General features: G+C 42.1%; 3 long non-coding RNA genes across 5 annotated transcripts in view; 2 read left to right on the forward strand and 1 right to left on the reverse strand.

Annotated features, from left to right (window-relative positions):
• LOC142661119 (uncharacterized) overlaps nt 1-26,737 on the reverse strand; it is a 336,310-nt gene that overhangs the window by 67,444 nt on the left and 242,129 nt on the right. The window lies entirely within an intron of this gene.
• LOC142660477 (uncharacterized) lies at nt 13,567-16,848 on the forward strand. The gene is made up of 3 exons (XR_012850489.1): nt 13,567-13,679; nt 14,212-14,310; nt 16,325-16,848. It is a non-coding gene; the product is annotated as an uncharacterized LOC142660477 (long non-coding RNA).
• Nucleotides 18,134-19,006, forward strand: LOC142660478 (uncharacterized). Its single transcript, XR_012850490.1, has 2 exons — nt 18,134-18,258; nt 18,766-19,006. It is a non-coding gene; the product is annotated as an uncharacterized LOC142660478 (long non-coding RNA).

Below are 26,737 nucleotides of genomic sequence, written 5' to 3' on the forward strand. Positions count from 1 at the left end.
GAGATCGGCAAGGACATTAAGATCTAACCTGAACAATGCTCAAATCCTCACCATGTGAATTCACAAGGGAAGTGCAAAGAAATTACCTGGTCACTAGGAAATAGAAAAAGATTATAAAGTATGAAAAGACATTTTGGAGTTTCTATCTCCCTTACCTAGAATCATACGCTACAGAGGCCTCGTGTACACAGGAGTATCATGGATGTATATGACCTCTTATTTGTACGGGGCCATAATACAGCACCCATAAAAGTCGTAGATGTCCATTAAGAAGGCCATAGAATAAGATAACTCTCAGCCGTGCAGGCAGGTCATTTCTATTGAGGTACAGAGTTGAGTGGCTGCCAGATACACCTGTTGCTGCTTATCTCAATAAAATCGAGTTGAAGTCTTCATTGGTACCATTTTGGGGTACAGACAATTTTTTTATTACATTTTATTGGGTTTAATTCTGCTATTGTTTTTAAAGTTTTTTTTTTTTTTACCTCGTTCACCGTGCAGGATAAATAAAATGTTCATTTTATAGTATGTATAGGGTCGTTACGGATTAAGCAATACCATATATGTGTCATTTAAAAAAAAAAACACTTATACAGAAAATAGATTCCTTACAAAATTCTTTATTATGGGAAATATTCTTGAAGGATAACTTAACTTTCAAAAAACTTCTGCAGCTTCGTTTTAGTGATTGGTGGGGGTCTCAGTGCTCGGACCCCCACCGATCAAAACAGTTTTTTGAAAGTTTAGGTAGCCTTTAAACATTTTTTTAGTCCCTATAGGGGACTTGAACATGCAATACCCTGATCACTTCTATACTACATTGCAATACACCTGTGCATGTAGCCCCATAGACTCTTACAAAATGCCTTGTATATAGCAGACCCTTCTCCCATGTCAACTCATCGGCACCCTGTAATCATGTCTTAGGGTACCAATAAACTTACAGAATGAACCCCATCCCTCGTTAAAAAAAAAACTTTTTGTGCCGCAGTCGCTCCTGACCGCAGCACCTAGTCGTTAAACTCCCGCTATTGGTGTTCTTTCCGTTAGATCAAGGTGTCCGCTGGGCAGTGGGAAAGGGGTTAAGGTTTAGGATATTATTTACACTTATAAAACAGTCGCTCTTCCTTTTGCACAATTGACCAGTAGACTACTCCATGGGAGTGCAAAGTCTAAACATCTGAGCAAAATCTGGCCGACAACTGCTGAGGCCACGCGGGTCTTAGGACTATTTAGCAATCCGGCTATTAGGCTTCTTGTGTCTGTTATGTAATGAACTGGTCACGGATCATTGAAGATCTGTTGCTGTTTATTTTAAGTTGCGCTGACTAAAGTGGACGTCTGTGAGGGAAGCACCTTACTGACAAACCGTTACGTATCAAAAACATATGTTACCGACCTTCTGGGTGTAATATTTCAGCTCCACTTAACTGTATGCAAAGAGCAGATCAAATGTGATCGCTCCAGTCTGGGTGTACAATTAAAGGTTTATTCTCAAATTTCATGGCTTGTTATAAAACCAGCAAAGAGAAGGGACGAGATTACCTGCCTGGGCTATAAATTTAATTCTTCCGGCCAATTACAACACTTCAGGGGGTTCAGATTATGTCTCTAGTACAAGCTGAAAGGGATGATTAGCCCGGGTCTCCTGATACTTGTGTCTGATAGTAAATGCTGAGAAAAAAATGTGCCGAGGCACAGAGGTCCCAATTTCCCAGCCACCATAGAATGGTGTCAATGGTAGCAGTTAAAATATAACTTTTATTAGTGAATCAAACAGACAGACAACTACACAAAGTTAAAATTGTATCAGAAGACGGCTCATGTGTATCGTAAAGATCAATGTGCACGCACCCAGCACATCGCTGGATGCAATGAGATAGACTGATTAGGCAGCTGCAGACTGCCGTTCGTGGGATCAGTCCCACACAGTTAGAGCAAGTAACTGAGCCGTCAATGATTATTAAGATGGCGATAGCCCCCCCGACATGTTTCGTTACAGAAGTAACGTCCTCAGGGGATAACACAGGGCTAAGGGCTTAGCCCTGTGTTATCCCCTGAGGACGTTACTTCTGTAACGAAACATGTCGGGGGGGCTATCGCCATCTTAATAATCATTGACGGCTCAGTTACTTGCTCTAACTGTGTGGGACTGATCCCACGAACGGCAGTCTGCAGCTGCCTAATCAGTCTATCTCATTGCATCCAGCGATGTGCTGGGTGCGTGCACATTGATCTTTACGATACACATGAGCCGTCTTCTGATACAATTTTAACTTTGTGTAGTTGTCTGTCTGTTTGATTCACTAATAAAAGTTATATTTTAACTGCTACCATTGACACCATTCTATGGTGGCTGGGAAATTGGGACCTCTGTGCCTCGGCACATTTTTTTCTCATTGTTTATTCATCCCTGCCAGCCACTAGGGGTCTTCCTTTTGCTTTTGATAGTAAATGCTGGCACATATCCTATTGATTTTCATTTAGATATCTTAATGTTTACAGATAATCCTACAAGATGTGGCCTCAGCCGCAATCGCCGGGAGTGGCAATTCCACCGCATTTTTCTCTCTCTCCTTTTCATTTTTCTTATGTGACTGAATTGGAATCAAGAAGGACAAATGGAGACTGTGAGCTTTGCCAATCAATCACGGCGAGCACAAATATTGCGACTGCCCTTTTTCAAACATCCTATTACCTCCGGGCAGTAGGCTAGTCAAACAAGAATAAAAATTACACTGCAAACACCATAAGTTAGGCTTGAAAGTCTAACAATACTGTCAGCACAGTACAGCTCCGTCACACTGAAAACCAGCCTAGTTATGGCTGCAGACTGTCTATAAAGAGCGTTCATTTCATATAAAACCGCTACCTGAGCCGAAAGGGAGTGTAATGCTGGGGAGAAATATGGAGGAAGATCAGTCCCTGCCTTCTAAGCAAGTCAAAAGACGCAAGCATCTCGGCTAAAAGGGGGTCTCTGAGAATGGGGTCATCACTCTTTGTCATGATGTGACACCAGAGGATAGAATGAGACCAATGTCACCCGCCAGGCGCCTGCACAAGTCCTCTGTAACGCCGCCTGTGCTTGTGACCAGCTGTGTTTAATGCAACAGTCTCCTTCGAAAATATTATTCACTCTCACTTTTGTCACGATTTGTATGAGCTACATTTCTCTAGTTTTATATTGTGTTTGTAGAGACAGACGTTACACCACATCGATGGGAGCTGCTGCAGTCCTCTCACATTCGCTGTTGAAGTCCATCAAATGGTTGTCAGATTGTTCATATAAACGATCCAACCATTATCAACAGCCAGACTGAACTAGCAGATCATAAATAAAATGCGCTTGTGCAAATCGGCTGATCATGCCATAGACCTGTCGTTTCAGCCATCGAGAATGATCGTATGCTTAAGAGTTTAAAACTATGATTGTCCAAACTGGGGTTGCACCGTGCACCCTGAAACGGTTCAATACCGTTATTTCATGTATTTCGATACTAAGCTGTGCGGCCGCACAGCTTAGTATAGTAACACATGAATGTTGTTAGAGCGGGGCTGTGGCTGTGTGATACATGTGTGTTACAGCCATTGCCCCGCTCCTGAGTCCTGACAAGTGCACGCGGTCAGCATGATGTGATGCAACCAGCACTGCACTAATGAGCGCCGGCAATGAAGACAGAGATCATGGCGGGCGCACCACAAAACACGCCCTTGTTCTGTCTTCAGTGCCTGCGCCGCCGCTCATTGGTGCAGCGCTGGCAGCATCACCTCAATCTGAACGTGCGCACCTTTTGTCAAGAGCTGGGCAAAGGCTGTATTACACAGCCGCAGCCCCGCTCTAACGGCAGAGATCAGAGAAACCTCACATCTCTGCCGTTATTCCCCTAAATGCCGTGATCAAAGCTAACCGCAGCATTCAAGGGGAAAATGAGAAGGGGGGATGAACTTTGGATCGCGTTACAGGGAATCCCTGTGATGCGATCGAGGGACATACAATATAATATTAACCTAATGTTGTCCATTATGACTGAGGAACATGATGGGGTTAATTACTATTAATGTGAGACACATGGAGGTTCAAAATTCATCACACCTCGTGCCTCGCATCAGAAAATGGAAGAACTTTTTCTTTTTTTATTATTGTTGGCAAAGTATCGTTTTGGTATCGAGTATCGCAATACTACACAAAGTATCTTTATCGAAGTCCAAATTCTGGTATCGTGACAACCCTAGTCTAAACTGATGTGTATCAGTTTGGTTGCCTCCGTTGCAACAGGTTTTTCGTTTTTTTTCATAGAAACAAGCGCAGCACACCATTAAAATCAAACAATACTTTCCGTTCATCTGTTCCTCTGACGGAACAGATGAACGGTAAGCCCAAACGGAAGGCCAACGCTGATGTGAACAGGCACTTATTTCATCCAGCGACTTTCTAGTGCAGTATTCTTCCACTATTTAGTGGCTGGAAGAAAAATAACATAATTTGACTAACCAAAAGACTGGGTTTTACTTTTTGATACACACTTTCCCTTTATGCCCTATTACACACATAGGAGTATAACAAATAATGTTTGGGCCCCAGATATTTTGAAATAGAGCCAAATACAGTCCAACACACAGAGATACAGAATTGATAAAAAATACACTACCATCATTCAGCTCTTACATTGATATTATATGGATAGATATGATCAGTTATAATTCCCCTTTAAACCAAACCCCCCATGTCAATCATCTTGAAAGCGCCGCATTACCGGTCAATAAGAGTCTGCATTACCCAGTCCAGTACAGCATTAGCGGAGAAGTGGCAGATGTTTTATTGTTGGACTTATTTACTCTGGCAAGATGACTGTCAGATCTGAAGAATGTATTGAGTCTGTTACATCCACTGAAGTTCAGATGACTGTTAATTGCTTTAAATAAAGATTGACTAATTGTCCCCACTGTACGGAGCCGTCACAAGGAATGTTAATATTCATATTCTGATGTTTGTTTTTCAGTCTCTGCTGACTTCCGTCTTATAGTATCAAAGAGACGAGATTCTCCTACATAGTCTCCCAATATACCGCATGCTTCCTCCTTACTAACCCCCCACTAAATGTCTGCTAGAATTGTATTTATTTCTCCTCTTATCAAATAGAAGTCGTGTGATTCTTTGTTACTTCACGAAGGGGAAATAATAAGTCTGATCATAATGATTATTGTATCTGTCAGCTGCAGCCATGTTATATTGTATATGGATGAGAATCTTATATAGATATATGTACATATCCTGAGCGGCTATGAACAGTCCCCACGCTCCCTGCTACCATGATCCCTGAGCTTAAAATGGATATTCACCCAAGAGCCCCATTTTGTTTTTATTAATCTAAATAGATCCAAAATTCATGGAACTGAAGCATCGGCAGTTTACGTGAAGTAGAACTTATATCCACAACTGTGCTAACATAATGTCTGACTCTTGGTGGCCCTATGGATAGTGTTTCTCCAAAATGTCCTGTCTTCTAGGGTCATCAGGCTTCTTAATGAGCCCCATATGATTTCTATCAATGTTTCCACCATCTTGCAGCTTGTTCTACTTTCCAAAACTAACTGTTAATACAATCAGGTAAGCCTTAGTTCACGTGGGTTGGGTTTGCTGTGGATAATTCCAGGATTCTGCAGGAAATTCCAGCCGAAAGTTCGCACCAAATTGTGTAGAATTTGATGCAAATTCTTGGTCGGATTTGCCGCTGTGCAGACAGAAGAGGGGCTTAAAAAATATAATACTCCCCTCCCCTGTTCTCCTGTAGCAACACGTCCTTGCTCTCCCATCTGGTCTCTCTGCTGCAAGTTACTTGGGATGTTTAATTTCTTGGAGGCAATGTCATCCCAGGAGGCCGAGCAGCACAGAGAACAAACAATACTGTGTAGGTTCCTAGACGTTAGCAGCAGATCCTTTAGCAGGTCCATTAGGGAATAACGTTGTCATGATTGGTCTGCAACAATGTTTAGGTAGGTGGTACGTGTCCAAGTAACAACCACATGAATGGCAGGACACAAGGTTTCCCAGCAGAACATTTCCCAGAGCATCACCCTGCCTCTGCCGGGTTGTCTTCTTCGTGTAGTGCATCCTGGTGCCATCTCTTCCCCAGGTTAGTGGCACACATACACCCGGCCGTCCATATGATGTAAAAGAAAATGTGATTCAGCAGACCAGGTCGCCCTCCATTGCTCCAGTTCTGATGCTCACATGCCCATTGTAGTGGTGGCCAGGAGTCAGCATTGGCACTGACAGGTCTGTGACTACACAGCAAGCTGCGATGCTCTGCGTGTTCTGACACCTTTCTATCTAAGCCGGCAGTAATGTTTTCAGCAATTTGCTCTACAGTAGCTCTTTCTAGCCTCCCTTCCCCAAGCACCTTAATGTTCCTTGGGCGCCCATGACCTTGTCGCCAGTTCACGTTTGTTCTTCCTTGGACCACTTTTGGCAGGTACTAATCACTGCATACCAGGAACACCCCACAAGACCGCCCGTTTTGTAGATGCTCTGACCCAATCATCTAGCAAACACAATTTGGCCCTTGTGAAAGTGGCTCAGATCCTTAGGCTGGATTCACACGAGCACATTACGTCCGTAATGGACGGAACGTATTTCGGCCACAAGTCCCGGAGTGAACACACTGCAGGGAGCCGGGCTCCTAGCATCATATTTATGTACGATGCTAGGAGTCCCTGCCTCGCTGCAGGACAACTGTAGTGTAATCATGTTTTCAGTACAGGACAGTAGTTCCATGGAGAGGCAGGGACTCCTAGCGTCGTACATAACTATGATGTTAGGAGCCCGGCTCCCTGCAGTGTGTTCAGTCCGGGACTTGTGGCCGAAATACGTTCCGTCCATTACGGACGTAATGTGCTCGTGTGAATACAGCCTTACACTTGCCCATTTTTTTTTTTGTAACATATCAACTTGAAGAGCGCACTGTCCCCCCTTGAAGGATGGCATTGTAACAGGATAATCAGTGTTATTCACTTCACCTGGCAGTGGTCTTAATGTTCTGGCTGATCGGTATATAAATGCCCCCAGAACTATTACTGACAGTATTTTTTAGTAACAGTCCCTAAGAATCTTAATATAACTTAAAATTAGTAGGTGAAGAAAGTAAAAAAATAAGTCCCATATAAAGTTGAATAAACAGAATGCAATTTTTTCGTTTGTATTCTTGAGCTTATCTATGGCTTCTCAGTATCTTGAATATAGTATGATGGGCACATGATCTAAGGTCCAGACTGGACAGAACCAGAATCACAGTCACCATCTAGTGGCACAAGGTTGGTCATATTCTCAAGTTCCTTTCTTCTTAACGACTTTATATTATGAGTTTACAGATGACCGGTTCTATTTAACTTATAAGTAACTATATTTCCCATCTTTGCGCTGTCTCCTCGCTCTGCAGTATATATATATATATATATATATATATATATATATATATAGGAGACAGAATGTCATCTGCCTCACATAGAAATACAATATAAAAACCCTAGCAAAGGTGAGTCCGGCAGGAACCATATGTCAATGTGAAACAGATATCCATCACTGTCCGGCAGTCTCATCTATAGCCATCAAAACTAACTTGGAGAACTTTGCAGATGTTACTACCGAATATCTGATTAGTAGATCTCGGCCTTCTGCTCTCTTCTTGAAACCGGCTGCAAGTTCCATTCATCACAGCAGCTGCGCAGATGCTGAAAGACGTGCCCTCGGTTACATACTACAACGTGTCCCAAGCTTGATGTTTTGGTTTCCTCAATAAAGGATACTTATGGTCTTGTAATAAGTTATTCCAGAGACGCTGGACAGCCATTTTTATATGAAAAATGAATGTGATCATTTATGTACCTGATGTTGCAGAGAATGTTGTCATTAATCTGAGCTCCACTTTCATCAAGACCTTTATTCATCGCCGTTATAGCAGCAGATGGCCGGGAAAGCGAGTTACTTTGGACGTCTTGTTCTCCGGTCGTTACAGTGACATTCTGAACCTTTGACCCGCTGCCCTTGTACTTTCAATACTGTAACTAACTTACTACACTTCTTTTCAAAGTACTAATGTCAGGAGGTTTCTGAGCACAGAAAATGTGTTTTTCTGCCATATAGTCAGTTGAATTTAACTTTTTGGAAATATTTCTCTCCGGACCAAGCTTCGGGAACATGCCATAAACCCTATAATCTTGGGACAAGCTTGTTGGCCATATTTTCTGAACCCCTGAAGATGCACTACAGATCCACAAACATGCCACTTATAAAGCCTGGAGGCATCTTCTGGTTTTGTTACTGGTCATTCACTAATATGTAGGCATCACACAGTGCCCATCCCATATCAATGAGTTGTATGTGTAATACAGGATAGGTTGTCCAGAGTGAGAGACTCTCTTTGTAGTTGCTCTCCACCCTGTTCAGGAACCCCATCTCTTGCCCTGAGGATCCCCGTCTATTAACTCAGAATTATCTAATTGATTTAGAAAACTCATTTTCATATACCCGGACAATCCCTTTAAATAGTGTCTGCCATGGGTATTGGGGACAGGGACACTTAGGCCCTGTTCACACGGAGGGAATTTGCAGGCAGAAAAGATCTGCCTCAAAATTCTTTCAGGAAATCAATGGAAGGCGTTTTTAGAAGTTTTTTTGGCACTGATTCTGACGCGGTTTCCGTGTCAAAATCAGCGCCAAAAACCTCTGTGTGAACTGGCCCTTACAGCTATGTAAGACCCAAATCTATCAGATGACATTGGGCCTTCTCCTGCATTTAGCGAATCTGATTTATCATGCAGGTAAATGTCAAAATTATAATAAATGGTTGGCACTAAGCCCAGTCCAAGGTGCCTACACCATGCCCCCCGTTCTACCTCAACATCGACCGTATAGCAAGTCAGCCCCTTTACAATATGAGAATCAAGACAGTTTGTAAATGTCATCCTTTTAAGATGACATCCTTTTTAAGTAAAAAGCAAATTTATACTGCAAGAGTGGATTCCATTACTAGATACTTCAGAGGTGGTGTGAGGTGACCAGAAAGTGTGACCCCAACATATGTGTTTTCCTTTACACAGATGTAAGAATCTCGCCTACGAATAACCCAATTAACCAATAATGTATCTCAGTGTTGTGGTGTTCAGAAAGACTAATTATTAAAACAACTAGTGGAAAACAATCCGCTACAATGTATCTACAACATGCAGACAGCAGTGACAAACAAACATTATTCTTAGATTTACAATTAATTACCCCTATGTCTATACTTTGCATTTAATTTGCATATCTTAAAACTGCTATAAATTTCTTGCCTGTCCCTAGGTTATTTGCTTCCGTGGAACTTTTTTCCCCCCATAAAGTCATGTATAAAACCAATAAATATTATTATACTTTTGCAAAGCCTGGTTATAATTTTTCTTCTTTTCTTTGAATGTTTTTCATTATTTTTGTGCCTTGTTCTTCCTGCCCTCTCATTTATAATCCCCCAAAGAACTGCGAGATATAGGAATCTGGCTGGATGACGAAGTGAGTGGTCAGTACTGAAGATGTTATCGGTCCCCAGGAATCCTGGGCTGCTGGGTGTCTGACATATTCTATACATCTTTTTAGTGTCACGCTCATTAAACAAATGCCGCTCGATGTAAACTTCACAAGAAAAAAACAAAGCATTCTCCCCTCGTCTTAGCTGTATATTTTCACTAATGAAATAGATAGAACCATGCTGGGTCACAATGAATATAAACTGAAAAACAAATCCTATGTAAATATTGTTTAAAAAAAAAAAAAGGTGCCATTTTGTACAAATTTCAAGCAATAGCCCTGTCCTAATGTCCATTTAGGACTGATCCCTTAGGGTATGTTCACACGAGGGCGTCCGTTACGGCTGAAATTACGGGGATGTTTCAGCCTGAAAACATCCCCGTAATTTCAGCCGTACCGGCATGTGCAAACGCTTGAACGCCGCGTCAATTACGGCCGTAATTAGCGCTGCTATTCATTGGAGTCAATGAATAGCGTCTCCAATTACGGCCAAAGAAGTGACAGGTCACTTCTTCTACGCGGGCGTCTATTTACGCGCCGTCTTTTGACAGCGGCGCGTAAATATACGCCTCGTGTGAACAGACAAACGTCTGCCCATTGCTTTCAATGGGCAGATGTTTGTCAGCGCTATTGAGGCGCTATTTTCAGACGTAATTCGGGGCAAAAACGCCCGAATTACGTCCGTAAATAGGCCGTGTGAACATACCCTTATAATGATGTAAGTGACAATGAGGGGTAACCTCTGTTCACATCTGCGACATGTGTTGGTGCTGTATAAACAACGGGAAAAAAAAATGAATACATTCGCTTAGACGGAGCGCCACATCCAGACCAGACCTGGAATAACATTAGGAAGCCTGAAGTCATCAATGAGACGCACGCAGAATATGACTCATTCAACATTAAAGGGGTTTATGAGAATAGATAAAGGGCCTGCTTTGTTTTCCTAGAAACAGCGCCACCGTTGTGTATGGGATACGTCTGGTATTTCAAGTTATCAAGTGAAAGGAACGGACTCACAGTACAAGGTACAGCCCGTGGTCCAGAGTGGCGCTGAATTATTTCTCATGTCATAGAATCCCTCCTAGGCCCCCTTCACAAGCTGCAGATTTTATGTTTGATGCTCATATAACGCCATTCAGATGAATGGAACGGATTTTCAGTAGCAGAGATTTCTTCAACAAAATCTGCAGCGTGTGCAGGGGGCCTAAAAATGTACAACTTTTTATTTTCTCACCACTTTTCGAAAGGGGCATAAAAAGGGGTAGGACTTACCGAAGGCGCGGGGCCTCCACCTCATGACTGATTTACACCAGTTTCTGGCATAAGTTATGTCGCAAATCTACAACTGCTCACAGCAGCCGTAGATTTACATTTCTGTTGCATGGACAGCCAAAGATGTGCCAAATATAAAATGTCAGGACCATTGTGCAGAACAAACACTGTTAGGGTATGTGCACACACACTAATTACGTCCGTAATTGACGGACGTATTTCGGCCGCAAGACCCGGACCGAACACAGTGCAGGGAGCCGGGCTCCTAGCATCATAGTTATGTACGATGCTAGGAGTCCCTGCCTCGCTGCAGGACAACTGTCCCGTACTGTAATCATGTTTTCAGTACGGGACAATTGTCCTGCAGCGAGGCAGGGACTCCTAGCATCGTACATAACTATGATGCTAGGAGCCCGGCTCCCTGCACTGTGTTCGGTCCGGGACTTGCGGCCGAAATACGTCCGTCAATTACGGACGTAATTAGTGTGTGTGCACATACCCTTACACTTTGTGTCTCGCTTATTTCCTCATAGATTGTAAGCTCTTGCGAGCAGGGTCCTCACTCCTCTGTTTGAATTGTAAATTAACTTTGTCACTATGTAATGTCTGATATTGTTTGTTTCATGTTCCCTCTAAATTGTAAAGTGCTGCGTAATATGTTGGCGCTATATAAATAAAGATTATTATTATATAAAGAGGTGTGCACCTCTTAATATATTTGGTGCATTTTCCACTCACGTACATTAGCTTAATAATATATTTTCCCCCACTCATGTTAAGTGGAGCCAATTTTATATAAGTTAATGATGGTTCTACCTTTTGACTATTCCCGATTAACTAAAGCAGACAACCATTTAAAGACATGACTCTTGTGGGCCGGTCTACCTGAAGGAGACACCAGAAACACTCTGTTCCTCATCATATTTAGAAATATTCCCCTGCACCACTTGAAAAGGTTACAAAAAATAAAAATCCCCGGTCAAGGAAGAAACCCAATGCCCCGCATATTGCCTTCTAGAAATACAGCTGCCAATATGGGCCAGAGATGTCATCATTTACATGCTGCTGTTTACGGTTATGAGCCCAGGATTTTATAGCATAACTATAGAGATGGGGATGGTGGGGGGAATCAATGTTTACATTTCCATACAATCATCGTAATGGAGAGGAAATCTCTTTGGAATAATTTGAATGTAGAATTTTAAAGTATAATATTTGAAACAATAATGAAATTACCATCTCATATAGCTTCCAAGAGCACGGCAGTTGATACATACGGATAATGTTAGAAAATATACAATGTACAACATTCACCCTGCACGTAACACCTCTGTCTGCGTCCGGTCAGGATTGACCACTGCCGTCTATTCGCAGACCAGTATTATCAAGATCTGCACTAAAGGTAAAATGTGTTATTTATAAAATCCAAATAACTTCTCACTACTCTCCAAACCCTGAAATAATTTTAAAATGTAATAAAGGAACTATAAAGGTAAGAAGAGTCTTAAAGCTGGCCATAAACATTAAATCCAAGTGGGCCAAACCTGCCAATTTTTTAAGAATCAGCCATTGATCTAAGGCCTTCACATCCCGTTTATTAACTACGTGTATCGTGTAAGTCGGGAAAGCTCCCAATCTACACGATAAACGTGGCCATAGGGCTCCATTAGCCTGAGGGTGGCCAAAAGAGTGTCCTTTTTGTCCTCCATTGGGCTGGTACATGTCGGTACGCCTTTTTTCTACGGGTGGAATAGCGTAATAGACTATGCTATTCCATCCGGAGGGATAACGCAAAAAAACATATACTGTGTAGTATATATTTTTTTTATTCATGGTTGATAGATGCCACTGTTAGACTTATGTCCAATGTATATGTTAAACCTATACGTCGCTGGAGCTTCCTGCACATCCGCTCTGCCCGTGGACCTTGGGCTAGGGGAAGCTCCCGACGTCTCAGTCCATATTTGTACAGTGACATCAGGAGCTTTCCCAGGACTAGAGTCCCAGAGCAGAATTATTTCTTGATGCTTCCTCTGCCTAGGGTCTTTGGTACTGGGGTATCTCCTGACATCATTGTCCATATATGGACAGTGACTTCAGGTGCTTCCCCAGGGCACGCCTTGTGAAGAGGGCCTAATGTGTATGGGGGCAGATTGACTTTCCCGACAGCAGATGTGTCTTTAGCTCATGGTCACATTGCACATTTATTGTGCATAATGTACAGTAGAAGGGGTTTAGAAAACACCATTCACATGCAGCGGAAGAAAAAAATCCTTGGTGATTTGATGTCATGCTGCAGTTCACAGCATGCTCTATTTTGCTGCGGATTTAAGCCATTGCTATGCAAAGGGCGAAATCAGTGTCAAAATCCATATCAAAACCTGGTTGTAACACATGGATTTTTGCCATGGATTTCATGCCATCTCAATAGTGGAGAGATCATGGTCTTATTAACTTCATCATCAGTCAACTTTAGTTTGGTCTGCAATTTCTTTAGGTGCAAATATAACATAAAGGCTCGGTTTCTGAGCAGAAGGGATATCTTTAGAGCATAGCGAAGCATTTCATAATATAACAGGATATCCTGACATACACCTCTAAATTTTTAGTTACTGTATGCATCTACATGGAATAGCGTAGTTTACTTCACTATTCGATAAAGCAAAATAGAAGGTATGCCGACACATATACTGGCCTGGAATATGCTAAAAGCTTTTTTTTTGCAGGTGAATAGGTCCTGTGGATACATTCAGGAGCTTTTCCAGAGCATACGCTGAACTTCGTTCACAAAGGAAGTGTGAACAGAGCCTTAAACTTCTATTAGCTGAATATATGACTTGACAAGGTGCAGTTCCGCAACTGAAAACCACTGTAACAAGCCACAAGTGCCAAGATGTAGTTAGCATATGTAATTATTATAACAATTCTACAACTGAACAATATTGTAATAAACTCTCCAGCTTATATGTAATTGTGGACGTCACTGGCCCCGTTTGGCAAAAGTACTTAAGTAGCAAGGATTTTCCGAGTCGTATGCTCTATATACATCTGTTAAATTACTCTGAGATCTCATTAAATAAAGCTAATGTACTTGTAAAACAGTAGGGAGAGGCTGTATATCATTGTAATGGTTGGAGTCAGCCATTCTGTCGGGGAGAAAGCCAAGGAGGGTAGGTGGATGCCGGTCAGTGTACAGGTTCCCAGCCTATAAATCAGGTCCTTTTGCTGCCTAGTTATTGTGTATTTCTAAGATGGGAGATTGATCGTCACTGTGAAGATAAATTTGCCCGTATACCCTTTGTGATGTATTTTTTTTCTGCTCTATACATTTGCCAAGGTGATAATGCTCCTATTTTCCCTGCAATCATTTGTTTCAGATTAAAACCAGCATGAACTAGCAGGAAGAGGCTTTTGTAGACTCAAAAACATACGGACATGCAGATGTCCCGAGTTCCCAGGCGAGACCTCTCACTGGGGTAAGGCAGGACCTCAAGGAGGATTTTGGCTTTGGAAGTGGATGGATGTTCATCCAATAGAAAGATGAAATGATGACATGGACAGATGACATTTTATGCACACAGCAGCAAACAAAGAAAAACAAAAATTCCCTGGTAACGAGTAGATACCTGCATTATATCCATTATAGAATTACTAGCAAATAAGAAACATGTTGTATACAATGAGGTCCTGGAGAAGTAGACAATCAATTACAAATCCTTATCATTGTCCTGGACACTACTCAGAATTACTCTGCCGACACGAGTCTATTAATAATAAATTATAAGAAGAAGCCGTTACTTTATGTACATTGTTACTTTAGTAATTTATGGTATAATTGATGAATAATCACCTTCCCCATTATATAGAAAAGCAGACTAAAAAAAGGAATTGTTAGGCTCTGTTCACGTGTCGTGGTTTTCCTTCATAACGGAAGTAATTTTAAGGCTTCACACGCTTAAGTCAGAACGGCTGTAAAATACGGAGCGGTTTTCAAGGGAAAACAGCCTTTGATTTTCAGCCGTTTTTTAATTATCAAATTTTTTTTGAGGTGTTTTTTGAGCTGTTTTTCTATTGACACGGCTCCAAAAATGGCTGAAGAAGTGACATGCACTTCTTTTTGCGGGGCGTTTTTTTACGCGCAGATTTTTCAAACAGCTGCGTAAAAAAAACACTAGAATGAAACGCCGTTTTTCCCATTGAAATCAATGGGCAGATGTTTGGAGGCGTTCAGCTTGCGTTCTTTCAGCCGTGTTTCGAGGAGTTTACGCCGTGTGAACATACTCTAAGCCGGATCCCTCGTAAAGCGAATCCCAACGACACCCAATAGTCAACACTGACATATTAGGAATACATAAGACACATTAGAATAGCCCTACATGCCGTGCTATTTTTGCAGCCAAATGTGATGGGGATGTCGACAAAGCAGTGTGACTGAGCCCTTATACGCCAATATCAAAGTTTGTAAGCGGAGACACCTGTTGTGTGTGCGGTGGGGGATCTTATATGGTTCCCATCCGCAGATCAGCTACAAAACCGAGATTCTTTATTTCTATAAGGAGCTGTTCTAAGGCAAGCAGCTGCTTTAATTGATTAGGAGGATTAATATGCAAGCGATATATGTACTTATCATTGGATTATAATTGTATTGAATACACATCTCCACCACACAGTTTAAACAATGATTAAACCGTATATTGATCCACAGACGGAGATGGGAATCCTCACACACTGAGACTTGCTGAGCTGTGCTTAATACTAATCTTCCGCACTGAGATAATAATACACTTTAACGGTCATACATAGGGTGGATTTCTAAAGATCAGCCGTCTGAAATGTTGTACAACATGTCAGGGCTGCAGTTCTTGCTAAAATACGAACTTAATCATGAAAATTTTAGAGCCTCATTAAAAAGTGGATAAAGTCCATATTTGGCATGGCACTACTCAAAGGTTAAGGTTGTATATAATGTGTTCTGCAGACATTTTAAGTCATTATCTCTGAATGCCATGGTTTATCCTACTTACACTGCGCTAAAGAGGAGACGAGGGGGGGGGGGGAATATGCATTTATGATAATGACAGCGATCATCGTAAAACAGATTGATGGCTCAGTAGTCATCAGTGCCCATTGACATGTGCCCCTTCTTTATTGTTTGTAGGAGGGGGGAACCCGTTATAGGACACTAAAGCAGAATATAATATTTTTGTGCGGCATTTGAGACGTGGAATATATTATGAAGATGGCTCACACCATCAATCATCAACGTCCTTCCCTCAGTGTCGGGACAGAGGTCTAGACCAGGTCAGCAGACAATAAGTGTGATCTGGGATGAAACAATTACACAGCTTTCCTGCTTTGTATGCATGTGTTTATAAAACTATTGGCTGCATTCATGGATAGGTTATTATAATGTGTCAGCCTTGGAAACATTGTGGCGTTTTAATTGTATATAATCTAAAAAAATATATATTTTGTTTTGTTCTCCTACAGAATAAAACTTTGAAAGTCAAACGAGAAGAGAATTATTGACCTTTCTGCAAGGATGCCCTATATTCACTGGTTGTCAGCACATGTATGCAGGGAGTCGTTTGTCATTGCCATCCGTCAGTCCTGTGCCATTCCCATCAGCCCCATTATCTGGGATCAACAGAGAACCTAGGATATAGCCTGAAGGATCATTAAGCCTCGGATCTCAGGTACTTCAGGTAGTCCAGGTGGCCTGTTATTTATAATAAAGCTACGACACAGCAGATCTGCCTACCTTCGGCCCAAGAGGGTTGTATTGAGGACAGCACAGAGATGTCATCACTGAAGGACAGTTAAAAGTGGACGTTCCCCGTCCCCCACTGTAAGCGGAAAGGATTTATTGAACATCTGTTCACTACACGGCGAGGAAGATTGATTAATTTAATTGCTCGCACTTTCCTAAACTAACTTTTGAATATTTAATGTCAAGTTTGAAGGATATCACAGTGTGTTGTGTCTTCATTTCAGAACTTCTGAATGGGTTTTATCTGACAATATAAATGGACAATAAAATGTTTATGATGTCACTGCTTTATGGATTTGCAGGTCGATCTCCCCAGTATTACTATGTTTATTACATTATAGTATAATACCAGAGATTTAGATATTATGCATATGACATCAACTTGCAGAATTGTATTTATTTTTTTACTTTTTTTTTTTATCATCCCCTAATAGATTGAATGAATGACCTTACATACCCCTGTGTATAACCATGCAAGCACTGTCCCTTTTTTTTCTTTTTACAGAAGTTTGTGTAATTATTATCTCTCAAATGATGTTCATTATAACCTAAATCCAAAACATTCCATGTCGAGCTACATGGCACGATTGAATTATATTTTAACATTGCCTCAAAGGTGTCTGAGACACAACAAGCTGCAATAACACACTGTACTGCAGCCGGGACAACACCATGCAACAGCCGGGCCACACCGATACTTTAGCCCATAGCCAAAACATATTTTTATATGCCCGTCCAACTCATTTTCTGCATATAGCACAATGATCGGTTGATATACAAATGGACCTCACCTGAAAACACCTTTGGGATGATTTTAATACCTGTGACTAATGCCTCATTGGTATCACAGTGGTATTGCGATAATCGCACATTTGTCAGGTGGATAAATCTAAAAAAAAACAGCCCTTGGACCGGCGCTGTTCCCTTTTGACGTGATATTGTGCTGGTCTCTAGTATCTAAGCCGGCGCTATGTAGATGGAAATAGAAATTCTGTACTCCGCATAATATTTTTGTAACAGTAACGGACAGTTGACTCCTGACCCTGCCTGATTGTCAGTCCCCCCCCCCCCAACGTTTCTTTCTGTATAAATGTATGCACTTCTTCCACATTTCCTTTATCCCTGAGATACTGCCTGAGGAAGGAGAGGGTACGGCTTTGCCTGTATCATTCTCATTTCTATTAAAGATCTTTCTATTTCGATCTACATAGTGTCGGCTTTTGCTATGCAAAACTAGAGACCAGCACAATACCACGTCAAAAGGGAACAGCGCCGATCCAAGGACTGTTTTTTTGTTAGCTATATGCACGACTATAGCAATACGACTATCGTTCCAAACCGGACGAAGCATTTGCAACCGGCGTAACCCATGGCTTTCAGTTCCCTGGAAATTCTACACCTTAAAGGGGTTTTCCACGAGAGACATTTATGACACATCCACAGGATATGTCATAAATGTCAGATAGATGCGGGTCCCACCTCTTGGCAGCGGCTGAACGGGGCTCCGGAGATAGGTGCGAGTCCCAGAGGTGGGACCCACATCTATCTGACATTTATGACATATCCTGTGGACGTGTCATAAATGTCTCTCATGGGAAACCCCTTTAAAGACCATATCTACAGCGGTGTCGTGCTCTTAGCACAACAGCACCAGGTGAGCAATACCTTGACCGAATCGTTTTTTCTACATCCATACGTGGGTAATGCCCTATGTCTGCGCCGGTGTGTACCTTTTTTTTCCTTTTAGTGAACCTCATTGGTATCACAGGTCCTACGAAAATGCCCAGATGTATAGCTGACTTCATATACGTGAAGGTGCACGTATTTTACCACACATTTTGTAAGTGTATTTCCACTTTGGTTAAAAGAAGGGCGTCCCAGACAGGAAACCCCTCTCTATATGAATAGCGGTTGTCAAGGATTAGAAAAACATGGCTAGTTTCTTCACAAAAAAGTGCCAAACCTGTCCGAAGTTTGTGTGTGGTATTGCAGCTTAGCGTCATTGAAGTGAACGGGGCTGAGATGCAATACACAACCCGTGGACAGGTGCGGCACTGTTTGGAAGAAAGCAGCCACGCTATTTTAATCCTGGACAACCCCTTTAATAGGCAGATAAAAAAAAATAATGTAATTAATATTTTTTTTGCAACTATCTGCTTAGAAATCTGCCCAGCATCAGAGAGTCACCTGTGTCCCGACTGCCCAGCAATGAATATGAACGTAGCAACTCTACCTGCAACCAGGGCTCACACCGCCAAGGCCAGAATCAGGGCACCGTGCTACGTATATCCTTCTACATCAGTCATACTGCAGGGAGCAGACAATTAATTCTGGAACAAAATTGAAAGTCAGAGGCAGAGTGTGAAAGAACACAATGACAATAATAAAGAAGGCCGACTTCACATTAATCTCCCTCACTTCAGGCTGTCAGGGGCAGGCTAGATGACTAATGCCAGACTTTACATACAGTGGTCACAGACATGAACAGTGCCCCATTGCTGTTACGCATTATTGGGTTGTTGATTTTTTTTTTTTTAAGGGGGGTTAATGCTAAGTTGGTGTGGACCTTGGTGATAGAACCGGTCGTACAGGTCTTCAAGGACTGACGCAGAAACTTCATCATCTCGGCACAGATCAATAGCTGGACGCTCAGGAGGGAGCTGTGAAGGAATGTCTATATCTTGGGAGCTACACTGGTGTCATTTATGGAACGGAGTAATATGGGTGACCAAGCATATGAAGGGTTAAAACCGTAAAACACTGCGGAGTAAACCTGCACCTCTCACAACATGTAAATCCATTAACATTGTGAAGGGCTGTGATGTTCTTTTGAGGATAGGCTTTCATTGATTTTATTGTCATCTTTTCCACAAGTAGTAAATGGCCTAACATTTAAGGTGCCCTGTAATTATTCCTGAAAAGCAAGACATCAATGTAAAATTTATTGTTATACAGGGGACATTTTGACAGAAATACAGTAGTCTCCCTTATTGCTAACAGATTACTGAAAAGGTTAAAACCCAGTTCCTGGTGTAATAAAGGTAGACACAAAACGAAGGAGAGACCCAGGGCCCCGTACGCTCTGAACATTGCATCTGTCACTGTCCAACAAGCAGATTTTACTTCCTCTTCCATAGGTGCCGTGTTATTGTACGCACATGGGGAAGGATTCATCATAGTTTTTCTCTTGTTTACTGACCAATGTGGCAATTACTTCAATTTTATGCCTGGTCAGTAAAGACTATTTATCAAGTGCTGACCCAGGCATAAAGTGGGAGAGATGCACTCAATAAGGAGCTGGAGAGATTTTGTGTTTAACTAGAATATCGGAGGAGATGTAGCAGGGTTTGCATGATAATAGGGACACTAAAGGCATCCAGCAATTTATCACAGCACGCCATGTCTCTGCCGATCCGGTATAATGCGCAAGCTCTGGACGAAGCAAGATTTCCAGTCACCGTGGAGTCTGGAAGGCCGGGGAAGTTTTATCAGTAAAGCCACCAGGTAGAAGTTCAGCTCGCAGCTCTTGGGTCCTAGAATAAAAGCTATACCTGTGGCCTTCCCATATCTGCCAAAGACATGGCTGCCGCATGTGATACTACAATGTATGTGATATACATTCCCTTATTAACCGACAGAGCTCCATCTATTGTGAGCAATTACCATGATATCCCATTGCGCCTCTTATCTTACGGGGGTCTATGGGTAACAAGGCATTGGGGTCCGCTTGTATTTACCAATATTGCTAAATCACAACCACCAAGAAATATCCGTTGTGCATTAGAATGAGATTTAATGGACGTGTGGCATAAACATACAGGTATGTACCATTGTTTCCTGTGTCCCCCACCAGTCCCCCAAGTCCACATTTCTCATAGATGCACCCGGGATATTATAAGGCTGAACTTGATATGTTGAGAACAAAGACCTCCAGGATGTAGTTGTGTTTGACGGTAAAGTGCATTGTATTTTGGAGTATACAATTAGACGGCTTTGGCTTTCGGCGCTGCTGAGATTTGGTAGGACAAGAATAACAAAAGAATTGTGGGAGGAGCAGGTCTGAGACCATCTGTTTATATGTTTATTGTTTTTCTATATTTTTTTTAATAACTGGAAAATTCCTTTAACCTGATGTCCTCTTTATTGAAGGCCTCATGCACACGGATGTATTACGGTTATGTAATACGGCATTCATAGATATCTATAGGCCCATACTGTACGGCCTTATTCACATGATTTTTCACGTCAGTGTGCCGTCCGTTTAAATAACTGACAGCACACTGACCAATGCAACTCAATGGGGCTATTCACACATCAGTGTTTTTTCACGGAGCATGTCAGTTGCGCGAAACTCACCGCATGTCCTATTCTGGTCCGTTTTTGTGGATCAGACTCGCCCATTGAAGTTTATAGGTGCGTGAAAAAAACAGACAGCACACGGACGATATCCGTGGTTGCAGAGGAGAAACACGGACGAGAAAAACGGATGACACAAGGAAACCACGCTGACGCAACACAAAGAGTATGTTCACACGCAGTGTTTTCAGGTGTATTTCGGTGGCGTAGACGCCTCGAAAAAAAGCCTGAAAAAATAGAAGCTGGATGCCTCCAAACATCTGCCCATTGATTTCAATGGGAAAAACAGTCGGGGTGTTTTTTACGCGGCCATTGAAAAAAAGGCGGGTAAAAAAGTAAACATAAAAAGAAGTGCATGTCACTTCTTGAACCGTTTGTGGAGCCGCTGTTTATTGTGTCAATAGAAAAACAGCTCCAAAAACGGCTCCAAATAACGCATCAAAAAAACGTTTGATGCTTAAAAAACTTCTGAAAATCAGAGGCTGTTTTCCCTTGAAAACAGCTCCGTATTTTACAGCCGCTTTTACTTTAGCGCGTGATCGTAGCCAAACAGTCATGCGCAGTCATGCGCATGAAAAACTGCCCTTTTTTTACGGATGCAAATCGGACACACTTTTGCGAATAATTCTGATTTCATAAGGAGGCACACATAGAATTTTTCCCACAAATTCAAAAAGAATTGGAGGCATGTGCCATCAGATACAGTATTACTTTCCCATGTAAGCTTTGTGTCTAGGGGACAATATGGTGCCACGTGTAATATTTGCTGCTAGTATCTGGTCATGAGATCTTAAAATTTGTATGAACAGAGGCAGAAATCCGAACAGAGTGAGGCCTAATGCCTATGGTACCACGTCACTCTGTGTCACTGTATGGTGATACAGTGACACAGAGTGACGTGGTACCATAGGCATTAGGCCTCACTCTGTTCGGATTTCTGCCTCTGTTCATACAAATTTTAAGATCTCATGACCAGATACTAGCAGCAAATATTAGGTGCTAATGAATCATAATTTTTGCTTTACACTGAATCAAACTTATAGAAGACAGAACAATTTGCAATCCGACTTTAAACCCTGAAATTTGCAAGCAGATTTATGCAATAAATTGTTAGCAAATAACATTTTGCAATTTGATGCTAATTAGACATAAGGCAGATACATGCAATGATAAATTAGCAGCACGGAGTAGGATTACATTAACTGTCTGCCTTCTACCGTCGTCTTTTTTCCCCCTTCTAATCTTTCAAACGTTTCATTTTTCTTCTAAGAATTCGGAAACCAGAGCAAAAAAAATCATAATTTATTTTTTTTGAAACATGTTTAATTGCAGGTGTCAAAAATCACCCCCACCCGCCTGCAAAAGGCATGACTCCTGTCAGATTTATATTCTCACAGACCTGGCCTGCACAATGTTTACCTGGCTTTACATACATCGAAGCTGTCTTTATTTATGCAATAATTTGTACAGCATAAAAAGGCCACCTTGTTATTACAAACACCTCACACTCATTTATTATATAGTGAAGGATTTCAGCCGTGTGTTTCTGCTCCTTTCGCTAATCAGTTAACGCATTGTGAATTTATCTGAACAGGAAGGTGACCGCATTCTTCACCACACACGATCATGGTGATGACATTCAAATTTTAGGCCTATACGCAGGGTCGGACTGAGACAAAAAAGCAGCACTGGCACACAAGCCCCAGCAGCCAACACACTCTGTCTAAAACCGGCCCTGGCCCTAAGCCCCACAGCACACATCGCATGTCGGTCTATTCGGTCCAAAGTGATTTCTGTTGAATGTCAGACTACCTCCATTTTTTATGAGGTGAAAATGCTTTCCGGTGGAGCAGCGAGCTCACAGCTTATGTGCTCAACATTCAGCTTTCCCCCTTCCCCATAGAGCCACACCTACAGGGTGACGGAACGTGATACTTGATTGAGTGATAAGTATATTGCTGAAATCTGCAATAATGTTCTGTAAAAGAGGACTGAGTAACTTTCTTATGCAGCAACCTCCTCACTACACCACCTCCACCCAGCGAGGTGTCCTCTCAGACAAGGCCACACTTCAGGATTTGAACCAGGGTCCACACAGAAGACACTGCTTAAGCACCAGACCACCAGCTCCAGCTGATCTCTGAGCTTTCTTATTGTCCCCATAAGACCAAATGTAAATGTCACTTTCAGCAGGAATAAGAACATGTCATCTTTGGAAGAATTTGTTGCCAACAGTTGAAAGCAGAGGTAGCGCACTGGTAAAGATCTCTGCTGATAAGTTAGAGGCGTGAGGACCATGTGGGTTCTATCCCCAGGATCTCCAGCCTTAAAAGCACTTAACCCCGAAGTCACTGTGCGGTCATGTCCCAATCTCATCCAATGTTTTTCTTGTTGAAGGGCCGATTACCCGTTTTAAAAGAGGTGAAAAATGCATCCTTGTAAAGCTGCCGTGCAGCTAGCTCACAGCTTGCGTGATCCGAGTTGAGAGCAGGAATCACTTCTGTACAATTTGGGTTCTAACCCCCACGTTGTCCTTCTGGTGACCTTGGGCAGCTCCCACTTTCCCAAAGTGCCACCTCTAGAGGGATGGATTATGATACCTGTTTGAGTGATGAGTATATTGCTGAAATCTGCAATAATCTACTATATAAATACATTGTTACTGCATAAGTAACTTTCTTATGCAGCAACAATCTCACTGCGCTGCCTCCACACCACTATAAACACCACCCAGCAAAGTACCATTTTGGACAACCCACACATCAGGATTTGAACCAAGGACTGCACAGAAGACACTCACTGCTCACACAACACTTACTCACCACACTACTAGCTCACAATGGCATCTTAGCTTTCTTAGCTTTCTTAGCTTTCTTAGCTTTCTTAGCTTTCTTAGCTTTCTTAGCTTTCTTAGCTTTCTTAGCTTTCTTAGCTTTCTTATTGTCCCCATAAGACCAAATAACATCATAACTTTCAGCAGGAATAACAACATGTCATCTTTGGAAGAGTTTGCGGTTGGCTCTTGACGGCAGAGGTAGCGCACTGGTAATGTTCTCTGCTGATAAACTAGAAGTGTAATGGACGTGTTGGTTGATCCGAGTTGAGCGCAGCAATCACTTCTATAATACGTGGGTTCTAACCCCCACGTTGTCCTCCTGGTGACCTTGGGCAGCTCCCTTTCCCAAGGTGCCACCTATGGCGCAATGGATTATGATACCTGTTTGAGTGATGAGTATATTGCTGAAATATGCAATAATCATATTATATATATATATATATATATATACATACACTACCGTTCAAAAGTTTGGGGTCACCCAGACAATTTTGTGTTTTCCATGAAAACTCACACTTATATTTATCAAATGAGTTGCAAAATGTCTAGAAAATATAGTCACGACATTGACAAGGTTAAAAATAATGATTTTTATTTGAAATAATAATTCTCTCCTTCAAACTTTGCTTTCGTCAAAGAATGCTCCATTTGCAGCAATTCCAGCATTGCAGACCTTTGGCATTCTAGCTGTTAATTTGCTGAGGTAATCGGGAGAAATGTCACCCCATGCTTCCAGAAGCCCCTCCCACAAGTTGGATTGGCTTGATGGGCACTTCTTGCGTACCATACGGTCAAGCTGCTCCCACAACAGGTCTATGGGGTTGAGATCTTGTGACTGCGCTGGCCACTCCATTACAGATAGAATACCAGCTTTCTGCTTCTTCCCTAAATAGTTCTTGCATAATTTGGAGGTGTGCTTTGGGTCATTGTCCTGTTGTAGGATGAAATTGGCTCCAATCAAGCGCTGTCCACAGGGTATGGCGTTGCAAAATGGAGTGATAGCCTTCCTTATTCAAAATCCCTTTTACCTTGTACAAATCTCCCACTTTACCAGCACCAAAGCAACCCCAGACCATCACATTACCTCCACCATGCTTGACAGATGGCGTCAGGCACTCTTCCAGCATCTTTTCAGTTGTTCTGCGTCTCACAAATGTTCTTCTGTGTGATCCAAACACCTCAAACTTCCATTCGTCTGTCCATAACACTTTTTTCCAATCTTCCTCTGTCCAATGTCTGTGTGCTTTTGCCCATATTAAACTTTTCCTTTTATTAGCCAGTCTCAGATATGGCTTTTTCTTTGCCACTCTGCCCTGAAGGCCAGCATCCCGGAGTCGCCTCTTCACTGTAGACGTTGACACTGGCGTTTTGCGGGTACTATTTAAATAAGCTGTTAAAAAAGTGTTATGGACAGACGAATCGAAGTTTGAGGTGTTTGGATCACACAGAAGAACATTTGTGAGACGCAGAACAACTGAAAAGATGCTGGAAGAGTGCCTGACACCATCTGTTAAGCATGGTGGAGGTAATGTGATGGTCTGGGGTTGCTTTGGTGCTGGTAAAATGGGAGATTTGTACAAGGTAAAAGGGATTGTGAATAAGGAAGGCTATCACTCCATTTTGCAACGCCATGCCATACCCTGTGGACAGCGCTGGATTGGAGCCAATTTCATCCTACAAGAGGACAATGACCCAAAGCACCTCCAAATTATGCAAGAACAATTTAGGGAAGAAGCAGGCAGCTGGTATTCTATCTGTAATGGAGTGGCCAGCGCAGTCACAAGATCTCAACCCCATAGAGCTGTTGTGGGAGCAGCTTGACCGTATGGTACGCAAGAAGTGCCCATCAAGCCAATCCAACTTGTGGGAGGGGCTTCTGGAAGCATGGGGTGAAATTTCTCCCGATTACCTCAGCAAATTAACAGCTAGAATGCCAAAGGTCTGCAATGCTGGAATTGCTGCAAATGGAGCATTCCAAGACCAAAGCAAAGTCTGAAGGAGAAAATTATTATTTCAAATAAAAATCATTATTTCTAACCTTGTCAATGTCTTGACTATATTTTCTAGTCATTTTGAAACTCATTTGATAAATATAAGTGTGAGTTTTCATGGAAAACACAAAATTGTCTGGGTGACCCCAAACTTTTGAACGGTTGTGTATATATATATACACACACACTATATATATATATATATATATATACATATATATACACACACACACACACACACACACACACAAACACACACATATATATATATATATATATATACACACATACACTAGATATATATGCACACACAGACACACACACTATAAATACACACACAAACAAACACTATATATATATATATATACACACACACATACACTATATATGCACATGTACACATCACAAACACACACAAATATGCACATTATACACACACATTATACACATGTAACGTACACATTGTATATTTTTATGTAAGATATTTGTGAAGGGAGTTAAGCAGGTTGATGGGGTGGGATTCTTTGCTCCAGCACTTCTCTTGCTCACAGCCCGACACAGAGCCCGCCAACAGTCTCCCCTCGCCCCCCCTCACGTCCCGACTGGTAACAGCAGCAGGAGGGGAGGTTGTGTGAAGAGTAGGGAAGGGGGGCTGGAGAGGGAGATTTGTTACATAGCAGCACAGACTACAGCTGCTATTACAGTCAGACAGCCGTTCTTAGCTGCTGTGCTGCCCCTTAGAAATGCTGTACCATGCCGCCTGAGACACTGATCGTTTGGGCAGCCTGCAGGCGGCCCACTGTTCACCGTCCCATCTGGCATTTGCCAGAACTGCCAGATGGCCAGTCTGGCCCTGCCTATATGCATAAAACATATTGTAAATTAAACGGAGAACTATTTCCTTACATGTGAGAGAAGCCAGATGGATTTTACGGGGAAGACATCTTTCT

This window comes from Rhinoderma darwinii, chromosome 9, assembly GCF_050947455.1.
Source record: "Rhinoderma darwinii isolate aRhiDar2 chromosome 9, aRhiDar2.hap1, whole genome shotgun sequence".
NCBI classification, from domain to species: domain Eukaryota; kingdom Metazoa; phylum Chordata; class Amphibia; order Anura; family Rhinodermatidae; genus Rhinoderma; species Rhinoderma darwinii.